Genomic DNA, 18,651 nt, shown 5'->3' on the forward strand with positions numbered 1-18,651 from the left:
GGTGCACGGCAGCCTGGGTTTGACGCCGCTTTCCAGCAAACGCCGCGGCAGCGCAACGCCGCCAAGCCGCCGCTTTGCCCCTCTCAACGTGCGCACGCGCGCGTCTCCGCGCGCCGGTCCGTGCGTCCGCCTCCCCCTGCGTCTGTGTGTGCATGCTAAAAATAGACGGGAGAGCCTGACAACTGCCTTCTGATTGGCTGCCGCTGAGGTGCCGCCAGCCTATGGGAGCGCGGGGCGCGGCGGGGCGCGGAGGCCGACAGCCGCCTCAGCGGGGCCGGGCCGGGCCGGGGAGCGGCGCGGCGGGGGTGCCCCTCGGCTGGCTGGCGTGGGCAGGCGGGGGGAGGAAGTCGGCAAGAGGCGTGTGGGAGCCACCGGGGGGGGGTGAGGCGCGCCGGGCCGGTGGCACTCGGGGAGCGCCGGCGCGGGGGTGCCGGGCCTCCGGAACGGGACTCGCCGTTTGCTTTCCGGACTGGTAGTGCTTTCACCTCCGTAAAGCCTAAAACCTCAGCATTAAGGAGGCCGGGGATGCCGCCCCTGCCCCGGCCGCAAACACAGCCCTCCCTCCCGACGGGACCCCCAGAGCCGCGGGCCGCCCTTGACGCCCGCCGCCTCCCGCCGGCCTGTGGGGGCCGCTGCCTGCCCGCGCCGCCGCGGGTGCCGGCCATCGGCGCCGGCAGGGGGCGCTCGCTGCTGTAGCGGAGCTCCGGGCGGGGCCTGGTGCGCATGGTGGCGGCGTGCCCGTGCCGGCGGGGCGGGGCTCGGCAGCCGCGGGAACGGCCTCTGCCCCGGGGGAGGGGCCTGCGTGCCCGGGGGCCTGCCGGTGCCCAAATCGCCGAGCGGGGTCAGGAGGGTTTTTGCAGCATGTCTTTCCTCCCTAGTGTCTTAAAGTAACAAAGGCAGTTCTGTGTAAGTTTAACCTCTTTACAGGAATCTGTTACCAAGCTGTTTTCATGTATTTTGTAGATTCTAAAGACGTTTCGTGGACTTCTGTGTATAAGGTAGTACCTGAGGTGACAAATTCAGAAATCGGGGAAACAACAGGTAGCTGAAAGGACCAAAATGGAGTAGAAGTGTAATTTTTTTCATGGCATTATCAAGAAACAGTGTTAAAACAATTGCAGTGGAGAATTAGAATGCCCTCAAATCTAATTTCAGATAAAATACATATTCAATGTACAATAAATGCATCAAATCAGTAGTTTCACTGGAAAGAAGCATCAGCTTTATATATAAACACAGCTATATAAGCATATATTAAAAATAAAGTTTGATATCTGCTAGTGCTGTATAGTCACAAAAAGTGCGCTGGGGGAACTTGGAAGGCAGAAGCAGGACCTGATTAGCAGGATGCTGTGTCCTAATTTATTCAAGCCCTGGATAACACCTCTGGAACTGTTAAAAGATCTCACAGTCTTGAGGTTTGACTCTTTTATATCTCTTTTCCAGATCCTCTTTTCTCATGGGTGCCACACAGACTGAGCATCACAGAGGTGCGAGTCCAAGTGTACTGAAGGTAAGAACTGTAAAGAAGGGAAGTGAAAGAAGACTTTCTTCCGAAGAAATTTGCATCTTCCGATTTTCACTGAGCCTGTGCCTTGGTTCACACCGATAGAAGGAAGCAAGCAATTCTATGTTCTGATCCACTTTAAGTTAAATGCTTTGAAACTTCTAAAAATCATTATTTTCTATTGCTTTTAGATTAAGCACAGGTAGCCTTCAGTGCGTGAGCATTATCTTGTCCATTTGAGCTGTCAGTGTCAACTTGTAATTTACATACTAATTGCTTGCAATCTTTAGCAGTAGAAAACTTAACTGTCCACGATTCAAAGTATTTCTTAATTATAAAAGGAATGTACTTCATGGCAAAAGTGTAGCCAATAATTACCTGCCATCAAGTGCCAAAACACATGTGAAATGAATGTTAACTGCTGGGAAGGAAGCTCATTTCTTGTGTGGCAGTTTGAGGCTTCTAGCATGAAAAAGAAAGTCATTGTTCATGTATTCTGTTAGCTTCAAATGTAAGGTATTTTCTGTGTGGTGATGGCATTTAGAAGAAATAGCATGATAATTCTGGCGCTCTTAATTCAGAGGTGGTGCAAGTTAAATACAAAGGGACCATTCTCCACATGGGTTCTGAGCACGTCTGAGGGCTTGTATCACCCCTTGCAGCTGGTCGCACTTTTCCACTTGTCGTGGTTTAACCCCAGCCGGCAACTCAGCACCACAGAGCTGCTCGCTCACTCCCCCTGGGGGAGAGAATTGGAAGGGTAAAAGTGAGAAAACTCGTGGGTTGAAACAAAGACAGTTTAATAGGTACAGCAAAAGCCGTGCATGCAAGCAAAGCAAAATTCATTCACTACTTCCCATCGGCAGGCAGGTGTTCAGCCATCTCCAGGAAAGCAGAGCTCCATCACGCGTAACGGTTACTTGGGAAGACAAATGCCATCACTCCGAACGTCCCCCCCTTCCTCCTTCTTCCCCCAGCTTTATGTGCTGAGCATGACGTCATATGGTATGCAATATCCCTTTGGTCAGCTGGGGTCAGCTGTCCCGGCTGTGTCCCCTCCCAACTTCTTGTGCCCCCCCAGCCTACTCGCTGGTGGGGTGGTGTGAGAAGCAGAAAAGGCTTTGACTCTGTGTAAGCACTGCTCAGCAATAATGAAAATGTCCCTGTATTATCAACACTGTTTTCAGCACAAATCCAAACCATAGCCCCATGCTAGCTACTATGAAGAAAATTAACCCTATCCCAGCCAAAACCAGCACACCAGTGTGCACACAGTCACCCTTCCTGTCTCTGGGCAGCAGCAGAAATTCTGTGGTTTTTAATCAGTCCCACCATCTGATCATAGCCTAATCCTCCTGTGTCATCACCTCACGAAACCAGAATGAAGGGGTTAAGGCTTTTTAGCAGGGTAAATGTTTGTGTTTCTGTTGGATTTAACTGAAGGATTTCTCATGCAAGTCATAAATGTGAAACTTCTTTAGATTTGCCCTTTTGCTGTATAAGAGAGTCCAGCTGGTTTTGGTTTTGCTGTGTGCAGCTGCAGATACTTCCAAAGTTTAAGAAAGTGTAATCGCTTGGAGATCTGTGTCTAAAGAAGTTTATACTGACTTTTAATATGACATCTGCACACTTTCAGTACCACTGCTTGAAGATTTACTAGAGATAACTTTTTAGATTAGTCCTTCAACAAGAACATCTTCAGCTTTTATTATTTTTTATACATTGCTTAGTAAACTTTTAACTATTTTATTTGCATATTAATCCCACCTATATTTTTAATCTTCTTCTTAAACTTTGTCATATGTTTTATTTTCATCTTCAACACTATTTTTTGTAATGTCATGTATAGCTTCAATCTCTTTTACAGCTTCTGAATAGCCGATTTATGGTGACATGTCTTGCTGCACATGCTCTGTTATGTAAATACAATATTTTACATTAAGGTATACAGTTCTTAAGGGCATCTGTTCAGGGATGCATATATAATTTCTTTCCCTACAATGTTTTATTTAGTCCTTTTCTGAGATGCCTATATTATATTTTCTTTACCTTTCTGCACAGCCAATGCCTCTGGGCTGTTTTTCTGAGGGCTTTAATTATCATGCTGTCTCTAAGACAATTACATAATTAAGTGGTTTTCATTTTCATTCTGAATTTGGTAATTATAACTAAAACACTGAAAAGTGCATCAGCTGCAATATGAAGAAATTAAATCATTAAAAGAAAATGTACCTAGAAGAGAAACACAGTTGAGAAGATTCTACTAATAACCAATAAATGAAAATAAAATTAAAAAGAAATAGGGAGAATAGAGCTTACTGGGCTCCTTCAGTCTGTTGCTTTAAATGATAAACTTTTTGTAGCTTTGATGATCGCAAAAATGTGATGCTCCAAGGAAAATTTATGAATATAATTGTAGTAGTTAAAAGAAACATTTCCCCAAGTATTGAACAATAGAGTGCTGAAAGGACAGGTGTTTTACTGTTTCATAATTTTCCGTGTTTAATATTTTAAAGATAGCTTCTTTATTTGTTCTCCCTAGTTCTAGCACTGCCCCAATCACGTATGTGTTTGTATATATATATACTTTTAATTTTTGATTGAAACAGATGGCATATCTCCTCTTTCAAGACTCAGGCAAGGGGGGCATAGGATTAAAATTATTTTGAAACAAGAAGACATCTTTTTGATATCCTATTTCCCATACACCTGTTAGTCTTTCAAGCAAGCAGTGACAGTAAACAGTCAGAAATAGGGAGTGTGTTTCAGTTGTGGTGTTCTGAAAACCCTGCCCTGTTGTTTGAGTGTTCTTTGGTATTCAGTTCCTATGACTACCTGTTTTTCAAAAACAGAAGTCTAAAAGTTAGCAGCTGAGCTCCCCTGAGCTCAACACTAATACTCCTACCAACCACAAAGGGAGCAGATTAGGCATTTGTTCCAGCTCTATTAGAAAACCTCTCCGCTAAATCCACCAAAGTCACCTGAGGCTCAGTGCTTTTAAAAATCAGGTCATTTCTTAAAGCATATAAACATGAGTTCCGAAGCCTGATTTTCAGCTCTCCGTTGTGAAAACATTAGACAAGCTTAATTTCTGCAGAAATACTACAAAGTCAGGGTTTCTAGAACTTAACATATGTATATGTGCTCCAGGGAAGATTTGGAATGCTATGAGTAAAATGCATTTTTCTGGCCTCTGGAGTCTGTATATATCGTACATATATGTATGAAACATTATCCATGTGACTGTGCAGTGCAGGACATGTGAGTGGAATGGTAGTGACATCTCTGGAAGTCCAGATGAAAAAATGGCTTGAAGCAGTTAGAGGTCCTGATTCAGTCAGAAGTTTCACATACGGTTATGCTGCCAATATCAGTGGGTGTTTAGGCAAGCAATTATGCTCTTTGATGAATTTCCACTCGATCCTGCAGGAACGTCTGCTCACATGCATGTTTGAGATACTTACATTTCTATCAGAGTAGTGGCTGTGAGTATTTTGAATTTTAACATCTACTTTAATGCTTACTGAATGAATACAAGAGTTACATAAAATGTATAAGACATGTTTTTGGGGGGCTCAGTCCTAACCTACTACTGGTAAAACAGATTTCCCAGAGCATGGGGAATTCTGTATTCGTGTTGGCATGCTTGTGGATACAGCGTAGAACTTGATCATGGAGGAAACCTGGACAGGCAATTGTTTAAAATTATCCTCTTTCCTCATGTGAACGTTAGCGATAGAATTGAGACCTTCGGAATGTGTTTTGAAATATATTTTAAGAATGTAGTGATTCTAAAGCTGTAATTCACATCCAGATTAATGATAATAAAATTGCAGAATGAAGAGCAAAGCCTGCAATTTAGCATTTAAGTCCATCTCTGAGTTACACTGAAAATCAGAGTGAAACCTATCCTGGTCGTCATGAGTGCCTAGCTTCTTAAGTCTTCATGTTACCAGCAAAAGGATCAAATGGGTGAGGGGTCTAATTTAGTAAAACAATTCTTGTTTTCCCAGAGGTTTCCAGGGACCTTCTTGGAGAATACTGGGTTATTTTGAGAGACAAAGCATCAGAAATTTGAACTGGTGGAATGAAATGTGCGCGGTCCAGAGCTGTGCATCTCTAACGCTGAGTCACATGGCTTTGATATGTGGCCCATAGCTAACCTGTGGTGTTCTGTTAAACAGCAAAATTGGTAGTGTTTTCAGTTACTAGTTTGGTGAGCAGGCTACATGGCAATCCACAAGAAACTTGAAAAAATTGGTGATTGTCCTTTGGCTCCAAAACCCGGGGAGTTGGTTTGAAGGACTAAGGTCTTGTGTGATCTTTTAGGGCCATAACCGTGTGTGTGTCACGCTATATTTCATATCAGAAATGTAATAACCACAAGCACATGTTTCTCTAGTTTTCCCATAGCCACATTTTACAGTTGTATCATAGTTTTTCTGGTAAACCATACTTCAAATATCATATTTTTATTCAACTTTCACCAGCCCACATTTGCCACTCAACTTTCCAGTGAGCAGCCACTGCTGGCGGAGTGCCAAGAAGGTGTCAGTACTAATTCACATTTGAGAAGGCAGAAGATCCCATAGACATGTTAAGATTCATTATTGATCAGGACTTTGTCTCCACAAACTGAAGTTATTATTTTCACTGGAGTCAGGAGTCATACTGCTTTGATGAGGAAGTAACTTGGACCTTATCCAGCTATTGATATTTCTAAAGTGATGATCTGGCTCTAAATCTGGCCACAGTGATGCATTGCTTCACCACACAGATCTTATTACATGTGCCTGTCATTAGTAATGCTTCTGACCTCGACTTTTGAATGCCTTGAACACAGAGCCTAGTGGTTTTAGTTTTAATAGATTTTGTGTGTAAGGCTGTTCATCCTTTTACCCTGTATAGTGTTGCCAGTGGATTGCTTACTATTCACAATCATGTAAGAAAGTTGCTGTATGTGCAAAATGTGCTGCTTGGGGGAATTGTGCAGTACTGGAACACTTTTATATAAAAAGGTAATCATCTGCACTGGTTTTCCCTACAAAAGTTCAGAATTTAATATTAAGATCAAAATGACATGTCGTCTTCTTAAAAAATTCTAATTTTTCATGTTCATAAACGTGTATGACTCACTCAGCAGTATTACGGGCTAGTAAGAATATCTACTGCAGCACAGAGGATTCCAGAGTTGATGGTCTAAAGTTAGTTTTTTCTTTGTTAGAGCTTGTATGAGTTGATGGAAATGTCATGAAGCTACAAAATGAGTAATGAAACCTGCATTTGGTCTGGTGTTTTTGGCTGCCGACAACTGTGCCTCCCTCAGCTCACGCTGTGTGACAGCACCTGTACACTGCGGGAGTACCCGTGTTCCAGCAGAGCTCTGGCAGAGCAGCCACTGCAAATCCTGCACTGTGAGGCTGAAATGCAACCCGAGCAATGTCAAGGTGATGTTGGTTAGAGAATGGAGATGGTCTGAAAGCCAGGGTATTTTTCCCTTTTTTATGCACATGCGCTATCATCAAGTCAGTCTTGCTGAGTCAGCCTAGATAATCAGATGCAAGGTGATACTCCTTACTGCTATTTTAAGTAAAAGCTTGACTACTATACCGTATATGTTTGTCACTTCAGGTGAGATTCTTGTCACCAAATTTAGATACTTGCTTTACAGAGGCCTATTCTAGGTCACAGCCATCTCATTTTAGTGTACTCGTCCAAGTGTACTATTGTAGATGTCTATGTCTACTATTGTAGACATTCATATTAATAGTTTGAATCCCATATTCCAAACTAGTGCAAAATATGACTGCCTTCCTCTTTGTATGCTACTTTACCAGGAGTACTTTCCTTGTTTTTTTTATCCCGATGAATCTATTTGTGATGAACAAGCCTGTTCAAGGGCTTGGTCTTCAAGCTCATTAGTAAAGAGAGAAGCACATGTGATTCTAAAACTAATTCTGTCTTAACAGTTGTCCAACTTAACTAGATTTACAAGGATCTTGTCAAAGCCTGACACTGGAAGAAGTCTTTTTGACGTCACATTAATTCCAATTGGGATATATGTGATAATAGGAAAGAGGTGTTTATTAATATTTCATTATTTAAGGGTATACCCAGGCTTTCTGCTATGTATTTGCAACCTCAAGATTTTTGTTTTTCATTTTTCGTTTGTCTACACGTTTTGGTGGTAATAATAGTAGCCTGGTATGCCTTTTGCCATTTGCCCTGTGCTCAAGCATATTTCATAAGTCAACTAGCAGAGTCATCACTGTAAATACAGTCATTTTTGCTTTTTTATTTATTTGGCATAAGGAACAAAACTTCCAGACGTATTTCTAGCTTTATATACCTGCTTAAATACATTTTATGCATTGTATGGATTCAATAAACCCTTTGGCCTTGTTGAAAGAATTTTCTTGTTTGTTTTTCTTTCCTTATTTTAAATGAAGGTAAATTAATCCAGTTTAAAACTGTTCAGTAGGAATATTTATTAATCATTATTTGGGTGCGTAATAACAAGAGTCCCTCTACTTTGGCCTTATTTTTATTTAAAAGTACTGAAATATTCTTTAGATTAAATCTGAGCAAACTAAATTATAGCAATTCCTTGCTTTCCTGAGTCTTGCACTTCACCCGCTACAGAAATTAGAATATGGAAAAAATAAAAATCTAATACCAAAGAGATAAAACTAGCACAATGCAAAAGAAGATAATTACATTGCTCAGCCGTCACAAGGCCAACATAAAAAACTGAAGTGACTCATCTTCCTTCACATGCACAGCCTGCTCAAACACACATATATAATTATTTATTTGTATGGTTTTGATTCTTTAGCCAAATGTCGCTACTTTATAATGTGGTTTAACCACTTAGGGATTTTGTTCAAAGTGTTCATTTATAGTTTTATCATTGAACCACAAAAAAGTGTTCTAGGCTCCAAAGTAATTAAGTTGCATGCAAGTGTTGTATATCATTAAATCTTACTTTATATGAGTACATGAGTTCAAAGACAGCTCTCCTGCAAGGATAAGATACAATACCCAGTGAACAAGGGCTGCTTTCTAGTGAAGGCATATTCCTTACCAAACCAGTGTATCAAGCAAGGGTATGCTCAAAATATAAACATCAAGAAATCTTCATATAACATTGTAATTTTGACTTTGGAGGTAAGTGGACAATTGACTTAGACCATTTCTTAAAAGAAAGGGACAAAGATTTATAAGTCATAAGTGTGTTTTTGAGAGTTTTACCTATGATCTTATAAACAAAATCTATAAAAATCTGCAATATACAAAAATGCTGGAAAGGAAGAACAGTGGGACAAAACCTTTGAATAATAATTGCCATTGATTTAAAAATTTTGACAAAATGTGATATTCCCATTAGGTGGAGACTCTGAAATAAAGAAAGATTTTCTGGGTTAGAGGTGTAAATATACTTTTGTATAGAGTTTTTATGCAATCCTCAAGCTGAACAAAGTGTAACAGTTTTGCCTCATAGAATGTAATTTAAAGACTAAGTATTCATGCTAATAGTATTCATGCTAATTTAGCTTTTTTTTTTTTTTCCTGGCTGGGAGTCCTGGTTGTTGGGCAGTGTGTTAGTGGTTCATGTTTGCTGAAGTTACTTGGATGAATTTGAATTTTCAGCCAGTGAGTTATTTACAAACTGTTTGCTTTGACTGTTCACCCTGCTCTATTAAATATTTGCTTTGGTTCATTTTATTGAATCTAATTAATCAGCGTCAGTTCCAATATGTGCAATGCCTACCAGTGCAAATGAGAGGAACCCTTTTGCTTCTCTGACTGGCATCAGGAGGTGCTTTGGCAAATCATACTGCACTGACACGCTGCAGCACCTTTCTCTTTGTTGAAACAAAAATGAGGAAAAAAGCTAAACCTAGTACAAACAGATCTTTCTGTGATGTTAGTAGCAAACCCAGAAAGCTACTATTAAAATAGGAAACTTCCTGAGCTGTGTGAAAGTCAAACCACTGAAGATGGTAGGACTACAGAGTGAAAGTAACTGTAAACAAAAAACTTGCTGACTGGTGTCTTTTTCTTGTCGATCTCGGCACATATCTACTCATAGGCAAGCATCATAAGTAGTGACCCACTTCCTAGAACTGATTTTCCCTTCTTTTTTTTTAAGAAATCTTTTGAAACATTAGTTCAAAGGGAATAAAGAGTGACATTACGGTTGAACTTTCTGTAATCTAACGTGACTGAGGAAATGTGGCCGTTTGGTCTGAGTACAAATGCTGAGCTTTTACCTGATCTTTTTTTAGTCCTTGCACTTGTAGTACCATTATTCTCTCAAAGGCCAGCTGACGTAGCTCTTTGAACATACGTACCTTGACATGTCTTATTCTTCTCTGCTTTTCCGTCTCTGAGTTCCCCTATTAATCTCTGTTCAGTATTGCTAAGGTAATGAGTTTACTACCAACCCTGAAGTAGATCACAAATAAAGCAAAGCTCTTGTGCCCTCTATGAATGATATCCCCCTTAAAAAACTCCTATTTCTCCATCTGAAATTCTTTGTTCCTCACAGTACAGAAGTCATCCCATCATTGCTAAAAAAAAATAAAGTCAATAGGTTAGAAATGTATCAAGAGACCTAAAGCCACACACTAATGCTATTGTTTTTCTGGAGTTTGTTGATTTTGTTCAGTTGGTTAAATATGATATCTTATTTTTATGGCTTCCCCTCAGTTTCTGTGTGAGAAACCTAGTATGTGCAGCTTAGCGTACAAAGCTGCTAGGAACACAAACAAGCTTCAAGTGTCAGACTTCAAAAGAAGGAACACAAAATGCACTCTGAAGGTCAAAATCAAAGTGACAGCTCAACTATAAGTAGTCCGTTCCCACTTTTGGAGAGGTGAGAGTTTTCTGAGGAGGGATACAGTACACTCTAACAGGATCAGCTGCACATACTTACTGACAGCTGACGTATGGCAGACACAGCCTGAGCAAAAAAAAATCTAAAGGTTTAATTCCACCTTTCCTTTCAGACACAACGCACATCATTTCTTGTTTCATGGGTGGTGGGGTGGCAGGGGATGGAGGAGGAAGACCTTCTCCTTGTGTTGTTTTTTCAAAGAGGTGTGATGCCTGGCTTTCAGTACAAGGTAGTAGATGATGGATCGCCATCTTGTGAACCTGGAAAGGTGAGACTGAGTCCTGGGTCTGTGAATAACGCAGGGTAATTACACTTTTACTTTGCTGATCTTCTGTTGTCCCTCTTACACTTTGCTTGTCTACTTTTATAGCAATACATTGAGGAAAGAGATGGAGTCTGGCTGTGTGTTTGCTGAGACCCTCAGGTTCTCTAAAGTGTTTGAAAATCATATTCTGGCTATTTCAAAAAACTGACTTAAGTCATAAAGACAACCTGTGTTCTCCACAGCTTGGTGGATTTTACCAATACCGGTTCTTGATTTGATTGGCTTAGTTTCTAATCAATGCAAATGTGTTCCCGTCATAATTTCACACTAAATAGAAACGAAACACTTACGAAGAAAGACTCCAAGGTGGTTAAAATATTTTTGCATAACGGCTCAAAAGCTGAGTTTGGCACAGTTGGTTCTCCTTTCAGTCCCTTCACGGGAACTGGCTGTGTTCACAGTGCCATCAGCATGCTTTATGTGGAACAAGGCTCTTCTGAAAATTGCTTGTGTTAAATCTGCAAGGATTTGCTTCGCTTTGTGGAGAAGGCACAGAAAAAGGCATTTGGAATTGAAGGTGGAGATTACCTACTCCGTATTTGATATTGAAAGCAAATATAAGCTCAAACCATGTTTTCCCTTACCTTGTATATCCTCTGCATGTGTCTTGGTACTAGCTGCTACAGCTGTTTTTTTGACCAATTTCATTCTCATATTTCTCATTTCTGCTATTATTGGGAGTTATCTGTGGCTTGCTGCAGCACCAGGGTGCAACTGCTGTTTCAGGAAAAACTCCAATAAAGCAAACATTGAAAGGTGACTTTAAGCCTAAAGGAATACATCTGGTGGAGTGCTTGCTCCTGAATTAGTATTTTGGAGGGTATACTATTGATGCTATCAATGCCTTCAGGTCCAACGCCTGCTGCTTTCTTGCTCATTTGGAGGATTAGCATCTGAAGAGATTCTTTGGGACACATGCTCCTTAACATGTCTGATGAAGGTCAAAAATGTACCTCTGCTATGCCTCCTCTCCATGATCCAGGAGAGGTTTTTCTACAGAGCGCTCGTTGTGCAAAGTGAGCAGGGAGAGGGGAGAGTTTCCAGTATCTGCTGGTCTCTGCCGTCCTCCAAAGACATGTCTGAAGGCAGCGTGGCTGGATGTGTCCTGTCACACGCTCTGGTTCCAGTCTCAGAGCCCCTCTTTGAGGTGGGGTACAGGGCAGCTAGTTTGTGAAGCCCTGTGGGGCTGTCAGTAGGCAGAGTGGTGGCGGTTGGATGTCAGAAGTAATTGGTGCTGGGGCTTTCTATGAATCCATAGCTCTCACTTCTGGCAAAGAAAACACTTCTCCGTCTCACAAAAAAAGGGAACAAAGAATACTTTGAGCTGAGATATAGATAGCATTTGTCTCACATCTGGGTTACTCATTTGCTGGGGAGGGAAGAGTCCGAGATTATGGATCTTGTTTTTGAGAGGAATGAGGAATGCCTCTTGAATGAACTGGTGTGCAGGGTGAGGAAGAATGATACAGAAGCTGAGGGGTAGGTTTAGAATTATAAATTATAGCTTTAAGCTAGGACTGGAACTCAGATTTTAATTTAAGGCTTAAAGCAAAATCAGATTTTTTTTTTTTTATGTTTTCTTTTTTCTGAAAGGGAATATTGGATTTGGTACTACTGGGCCTTGGCAGTTAAGTTTTGCAAGAAGAACCTTAAGAGAAGATAAAAGTTTAAAAAATCAAATTGACAGAAATGCTTGCCATTTTCAACACACATTTCTAAAGATCACCGGTAGCCAAGAAATGAAAAGGCACTTGAGTCAGATGACAAAAAAACCTTGTTGATAAGACTCTTTTATGGTGTCCTTGTGCTACCTCAGAGTTTTTATTGTATTCCTAAAACCTCTTCAGTTACCTTTCTGTAGTGATGAATTTGAGGGTATGGTATTGCCTTTACATCTGTCTTGCCCTTCAAATCTGTCATAATAACATGTGTTCCAAAGTTCAATTTAATGTCTATAGGGTTTCTGAAAAAAGAGAAACAAATAGGGAGACAAGAAAAAAACCCACCAGCCTTTAATTGAAATAAGCTGCAGAATCACTATATGGGGCAACATGGTGCACAATGAAATTAGGAAATTTAAGGGAAGGAAAAGGATCACAGAGGAAAAAAGAGGAACGGGTTAGTGTGTGATGTCCGTGTGTATTACATATGAGAGGTTTTCCCAGCATAACCAACACTCATTCTCTAGACAGCCAAGTGCTTCACATTACAAAATGCACTATTCAGCACTTGGAATTAGTCAGGCAAACTGAGTTTTCTTATGCTGAGTGTCTGCCACAATCTGGGGGTTTTCTTCTTGACTTCAAATGGTTTAGCTGTTTTTGTGAGAATTGTTCATTTTGCCTTCTGTTTAAAAATCCATCCATACTTGACCATGCTATAAACCAGATAAAATTGTCTAATTTATCTGCTGAGCCCTGCCAGACATTAAAACTAAGGTATGTGGGGGGGGGTTAAACATATTTCTTGTTCTTTCTTCTTTGCTCTGTAACCCATGCACATGGAAAGCAAGCCATTCGAGTTGGATGCCGATGGCAGAGAGTTCTGATTTGAACTAATTGGGGCGCAGAACACGAGATAAAGAAATCGACACTAGACGTTGTTGGTGCTGCAAAGAAAAGCTGGTTTTGAAGGCTGGCACTTGCTGAGAAGGCAAAGGCAGACTGGTAATTGGGGAGGAAAGTAAGTAGTACTGGGAATCAGCGATGAGGAAAAATAGATATCACACAGATCAGCAAGTAGTGGAAAACGAAGGTGAACATATGCTTAAAATTGGGAAAGTAGTGCCTGGTCCCACTGAATTAAGGTATCATTATATTTCCTTAACCCTTGAAATTGTGCTGTTAATGTCCTTTTAAGGCAGTTAAGTGAGTATAGCCCTCCCCACACACGTACTTTAAAAGAGCCATGTTTTGTGGTTTTCACCCATACATACGTGCATTGCATCTTAACTGTCCACTTCATCAGTCGACATGGAGTGATCGTCACTACTGTATCACACAGCTGAGAGTAAAGAAAATACTCTTAAGTGTTGGCGGTGGTAAGAGTGCTACAGAATAGTGCTTTAACAGAAGCATTCCTTCTTTTTCCTTTGTGCGTTTCTGTAGAAAGCTGGTAATACCTCCAAAAGTTTAATATAATTAAAAAATGCTATAAAAAATTGAACCATTAGCAGTACAATTTGAAAAGAAACCTAAATGATTTAAAACGAAGGGGGAAAGAAATATCATAGCAGTCTTTTAATAAGCTCAGATAAAATACAATGACTAATAGAGATACAAATGTCATGAACTTTTCTGGCTACAGAAATCCATAAGCAGCTCAGAAGCAGTTGATGTAATGTGTTTGGTTCGTTCATGTTAATAAAGACCTCATTTGTTTTACTACTAGGATTTTTTTCATTGGCTCAAATATGCCATTTGTTTTGACTTTTTTTCACATACTTTAATTGCCAAAGGGTATCTCAAATGTTCCATTCTTCCAGAGGGGAGAAAAAGTCTTTAGAAATAAATTCTCAGTTCTTTCAATGACGGTATTTGAAAAATCTGGGTACACTGGGACAGGAAAGTTAAAAACCCAAGACCTCACTATGCTTCTTTCACCTGAATTCAGTCATCTGTCATATATGAGGAGGGAGTCCTGAATTCACAGAGTTGAAAAAAGGCCAATTTGAGAAACTCTGGCTTACTGGCCTACTTTCAGATAGTATCTTCTCAAAAATAGCTTTAATCCGTTTGTTTAGTGCATTATCCTTGAAATACAGAGCTGAAGAATAAGTAATCCAGTTCTGTACAAAAAATAATTGATGTTCCTATAGCTTTCCCTACAATACTCAATCACTTTAATCTTTTGCCACCGTTCCCTAGTGTTTATTTCATAGTTTAATTCAGATATTGCTGCAGTCTTCAGAATTCACCAATAAAAAACCTTCTTTAAAGAAGCACATTTTCCTGTGCTGAATACTCACAGCACTGAATATCCCCTTTGGTCTCCAGGTGGATGCATTGCTGAACTTCTTCCACAGCCTTTTCTAGCCCAAACCTCTAATGGTTTCTCACAAAACCGCTGGTGACCCGCTGGTTCAAACAAAGGACTAGCAAACTCTACCTGGTTTATGATAACTGCCTCACTAGTGTTTACTTTTCCTGATGACATCACTGATAAAAGAATTTCCACTTGTTTTAAAACATGTACACGATCCTTTTTGTAAAAGTAATCCACGCTCTCCACCTAGCTCTCCTGTACAGCTTTCCAGTGGAAGTGTCAGGCAGGAGTCATCCACAGGTCCCACTTCCAGCTGTGCTGGGGGTTTCCTGGTGCCTCTCGGTTGAGCCCTTTACGCTGTTTGATGCTCACTGTTTGATGCGGACAATGGGAAGGGTAACCTATCTTTCCCCTTGCCTCTTGCCTCTTTTGTCTTCTCTGATTATAGTGAGGGCTCTTCGTAGCAGAGATCACTCATAAAAGATGTCTGAGATCACCTCTTGTAAATGTCCCGTATTTTAGCTCTGGTGTCTATTGTGGTTTTTAGCCATTTAGGGCTAGAAATGTCAGCTTTAGCTTTTCTGAATCAAAACATAATGTGCTGAGCTCAGAAGTGCTAGATATCATCAGTACCAAGAAAATACTTCCAGATAGCAAAGGGTTCAGTCACTGTGAGCTAGAAGTGTATTGTACAGCAATCCCATCCTTCTCTTTGAAGAAATCAATGTCTGTGCTTCCTGACCTAGTGACATTTTTTTGTCTTTTTCATATCGATCCTCGAGTATACGAAATACGAACAGTATCTTTCTCAGTCTTGAAAGGTCTTTAATGCATCCAGAGACAAAAACCATATTATTCACAGCAGCCTTGGTGCTTGTTAGTGTGAGGAAAAAATCTGTATAATTCCAGCTACCGACACTACTGCAAGAAAATAAGAGAAAGGCAATGTTGTGTATGAATCTTATTGAATTGCAAACTGCTTTCTCAGCAGTCAGGGCTGCACACTGGTGCAGATCAGCCGCTTACATAATGCTGTTACGCAAGGCGGGTGACAAGAGCTGCAGTGATTGAGATGCTCTTTGTGTGTTCATACTGTGTTGTCCTTTCACTTCGGAAAACACACTGACAAATTAACTGCTTGAAATGGACCATTCAAAAGCGACTCAGAACAAAACACATCTCTGTACGGTGCTGACTTTTCACCTAATTCTTTTTTTGTTGTTTTTCTTCCCCGAGGTGCCTCATGGAGCACAGCAAGATGAACAGCCCCTTTTTCATGCCGTATCTTGGGACAGCGCTCTCGTCTCGGATGCACATGCATGTGCTGTGCAGTGGCACATGGCTAAGATTAGGATGTGGTCTTTAGCTGACATACTGATGAAAAGGCAGCTTCTAATTTAAGACATGTGCTCTGCATCACTACACATCCTGACTAACACAAATTATAGCATTTGTGTATGGTCTTGCAGTAGCTGTTTTTCAATAGAGCCCTGTCAGGAATCGGATTAGAATCTAATGTTTATTCTTTTAGTTAGGTAGTATCAAAATAAGCATATATATGCTAAACGCATCTAATAGTGGTTTAAATGTCTAAAGAGATTTTTTTCCCTCTTGTCTTCTTCCACCATTGTTCCTTTGCAAAGTTCTCTGGGAGATGAGTCAAAAAGCACATCAAATAGTAAAGACTTTGTTGAAAATCAATTTATTTAGAACTGATAAATGTGATATCCTAACTGTATTTGCGGAATTTTGTGTGTCTGTATCCAGCTACAGTGTAAAAATGCAGTGTGAATTTTTTACATTTCAGATATTAAGTGGTATCAATGAACTGCATGTGCAGAGTCAAAAGACCAAGGATTGATGACAGAGATGGTAGAACTACTGTAACCAAATAATTAGAGATATAAAGATATCTCCTAGTAACTCTTCTTCTTTTCTAGATGACATGCATAAGCATCAAAGCTAACTCAAATGGCCTTAATCATTTTGAACTGATTATTTTCTCCATGTTTCCTGGATTAATCTTACTATAGTATAAGATAAAGCAAGTAACATTTCATGCGGAATGAATTCAGATAAAGTTAGTAGGGCTTATTTGCAGCTTTGTGATAATAGCAGAAACAAAATGGAATATATTGAGTTTGGGGGAAAAACGCTGAGAACATTTTTGTGCTAAAAAGGATGTTTGTACGGATATTAATCTGCAGATATTTTTTTACGTTCCTTTAGTGTATTCCTTTCCAATAAAATATTTTTACAGCAATGTGAAATTGCTGTGCAAATAGTATAGGTAAGGCCAAGTCATGAGCAAGGCAAAATGTGAGATGGTAAAGAAGAAAAGATATCAGTAATTTGGATGATCTCCTTTTCCATCCTTCATGTTTCTCCTGGGGTCACCAAAAACAAGAGTGCAGAGTCCTTTTGCTGCAAAGAGTGATGAATGAAGCATTGGTAGCTGCACCAAGCCAGGAAAGGAAACAGGAGGAAGAAGACAAAGGAGAAAACAATGATTGAAAGAGTACCAGATATATCTGTTGAAAAGTTTATACTATCCATATGGTGATGGTACAGTATTGCTATTATTTGCATCATACCTGTAGGTTTCAGCTGAGATCCTGCTGTGTTGGCTGTTATAAAAGCACATAGAAATGAGAATCTGTATCTAAAATATTTGAGCATTTGAGACAAAGAGGGTTTGGAAGAAAAGCAGGTGCCTAACATACCTCAGATTCTGTTTTTGATTGTGATACTGATCTGGTTTTGATTGTGGTCTGACTGCTGGCCAGAAACAATATATTTTAAATGTCTATTTATATATAAAATGGTTCACCCTATGTCAGAATTCAGATCTATGGCAGAACCAGAAATAGGTCCAGGTCACCTGGGAAACTAGTTGATTTCCTTATCCTGAGGTTAACTTATTATATATAATGTAGTGATAAATTAGCTGAATGAAATCCTCTTCCACCTCCCTTCCTTGTAACTATTTGGTGACATTAATTGTATTTTCACATTATCTGACCTTCCATAGTTATTCCAGTATATTAACACTCTGCCCAGACAGGACGGCTCTGTGTAAAATATTGAAAAAAACACTATGAAGAAATGGCAAATAAAAAGAACTCGGTACCAGCTGTCTGATCTTACGTCAAATGCATCCTCTAACTCATAATGCAATAAATAAAAAAAAATCACTGATGTGAATTACAATATGTCTTTCAAGCCTGCTGCTATTACAAGTGAAACCTGGATGGAAGACGGTCAAAATCAAAAGAAGTAAAGACATTCCACCCTTCTCTGAGCTTCTACTGCAATCACAGATCCAAGTGAATTGGGGCATTTTAATGTAGCATTTGTCTCTTTTTTTTTTTAATAAAATATGAAAATAGGTTTGCTTTGTTACGTGAAATAGGCAACATGTTCAATACTGGGATGCGTCTTAACATAAAGTACTATTGTGTGTAGCTGTTCTTTTGGTATGCTATTGCCAGATATTATAAATATTTTCATGTCCAGGGTGTGAATGAAAACTCGGTCCCTGACTACCTAGAATATATTGGAAAATGAGTAAACACAAAGGGTTGCTGTGTACATTGTCTGGAAATGGGATAAAGTAATAAAGTAGCAAGGGCATGGCAAAAATGCTATTTCTGCAATCCCTTTGCAAGGCTGCTTTCCTTCTGATGGGGAAAAGAGAGGTTGCCCTGAGAGGAGCCCAACCTCAAAGACTGGAGTGGAGCTCTGCTGTCTTACAGAGCCAAACGAGCCAAGTGCACAGCGTGAGCTCCTGCTTCAGAAATGAGAAAGGGTATTTGGTACACCAAACTTAAGTCCTATTTGTGGTCAATTTATTCAAGCTGGGTATCTCGGATGGAGCTGAGCTGTGGGCAGGAGAAATGTCATGACTAAAGCTTTTGACTCTTGGTTCTTAAGGAA

General features: G+C 40.2%; 1 long non-coding RNA gene across 4 annotated transcripts; it reads left to right on the forward strand.

Annotated features, from left to right (window-relative positions):
- Positions 1-258: 258 nt before the first annotated feature.
- On the forward strand, positions 259-18,197 carry LOC142082702 (uncharacterized). Of its 4 annotated transcripts, none has more exons than XR_012673787.1 (3): positions 259-472; positions 1,447-1,513; positions 15,952-18,197. It is a non-coding gene; the product is annotated as an uncharacterized LOC142082702 (long non-coding RNA). The 4 variants fall into 4 exon arrangements; XR_012673785.1 differs by lacking the exon at positions 15,952-18,197 and adding an exon at positions 5,521-7,918; XR_012673788.1 differs by lacking the exon at positions 15,952-18,197 and adding an exon at positions 5,998-7,918.
- Positions 18,198-18,651: the final 454 nt, after the last annotated feature.

Source organism: Calonectris borealis, chromosome 1, assembly GCF_964195595.1.
Source record: "Calonectris borealis chromosome 1, bCalBor7.hap1.2, whole genome shotgun sequence".
Taxonomy (NCBI): Eukaryota; Metazoa; Chordata; class Aves; order Procellariiformes; family Procellariidae; genus Calonectris; species Calonectris borealis.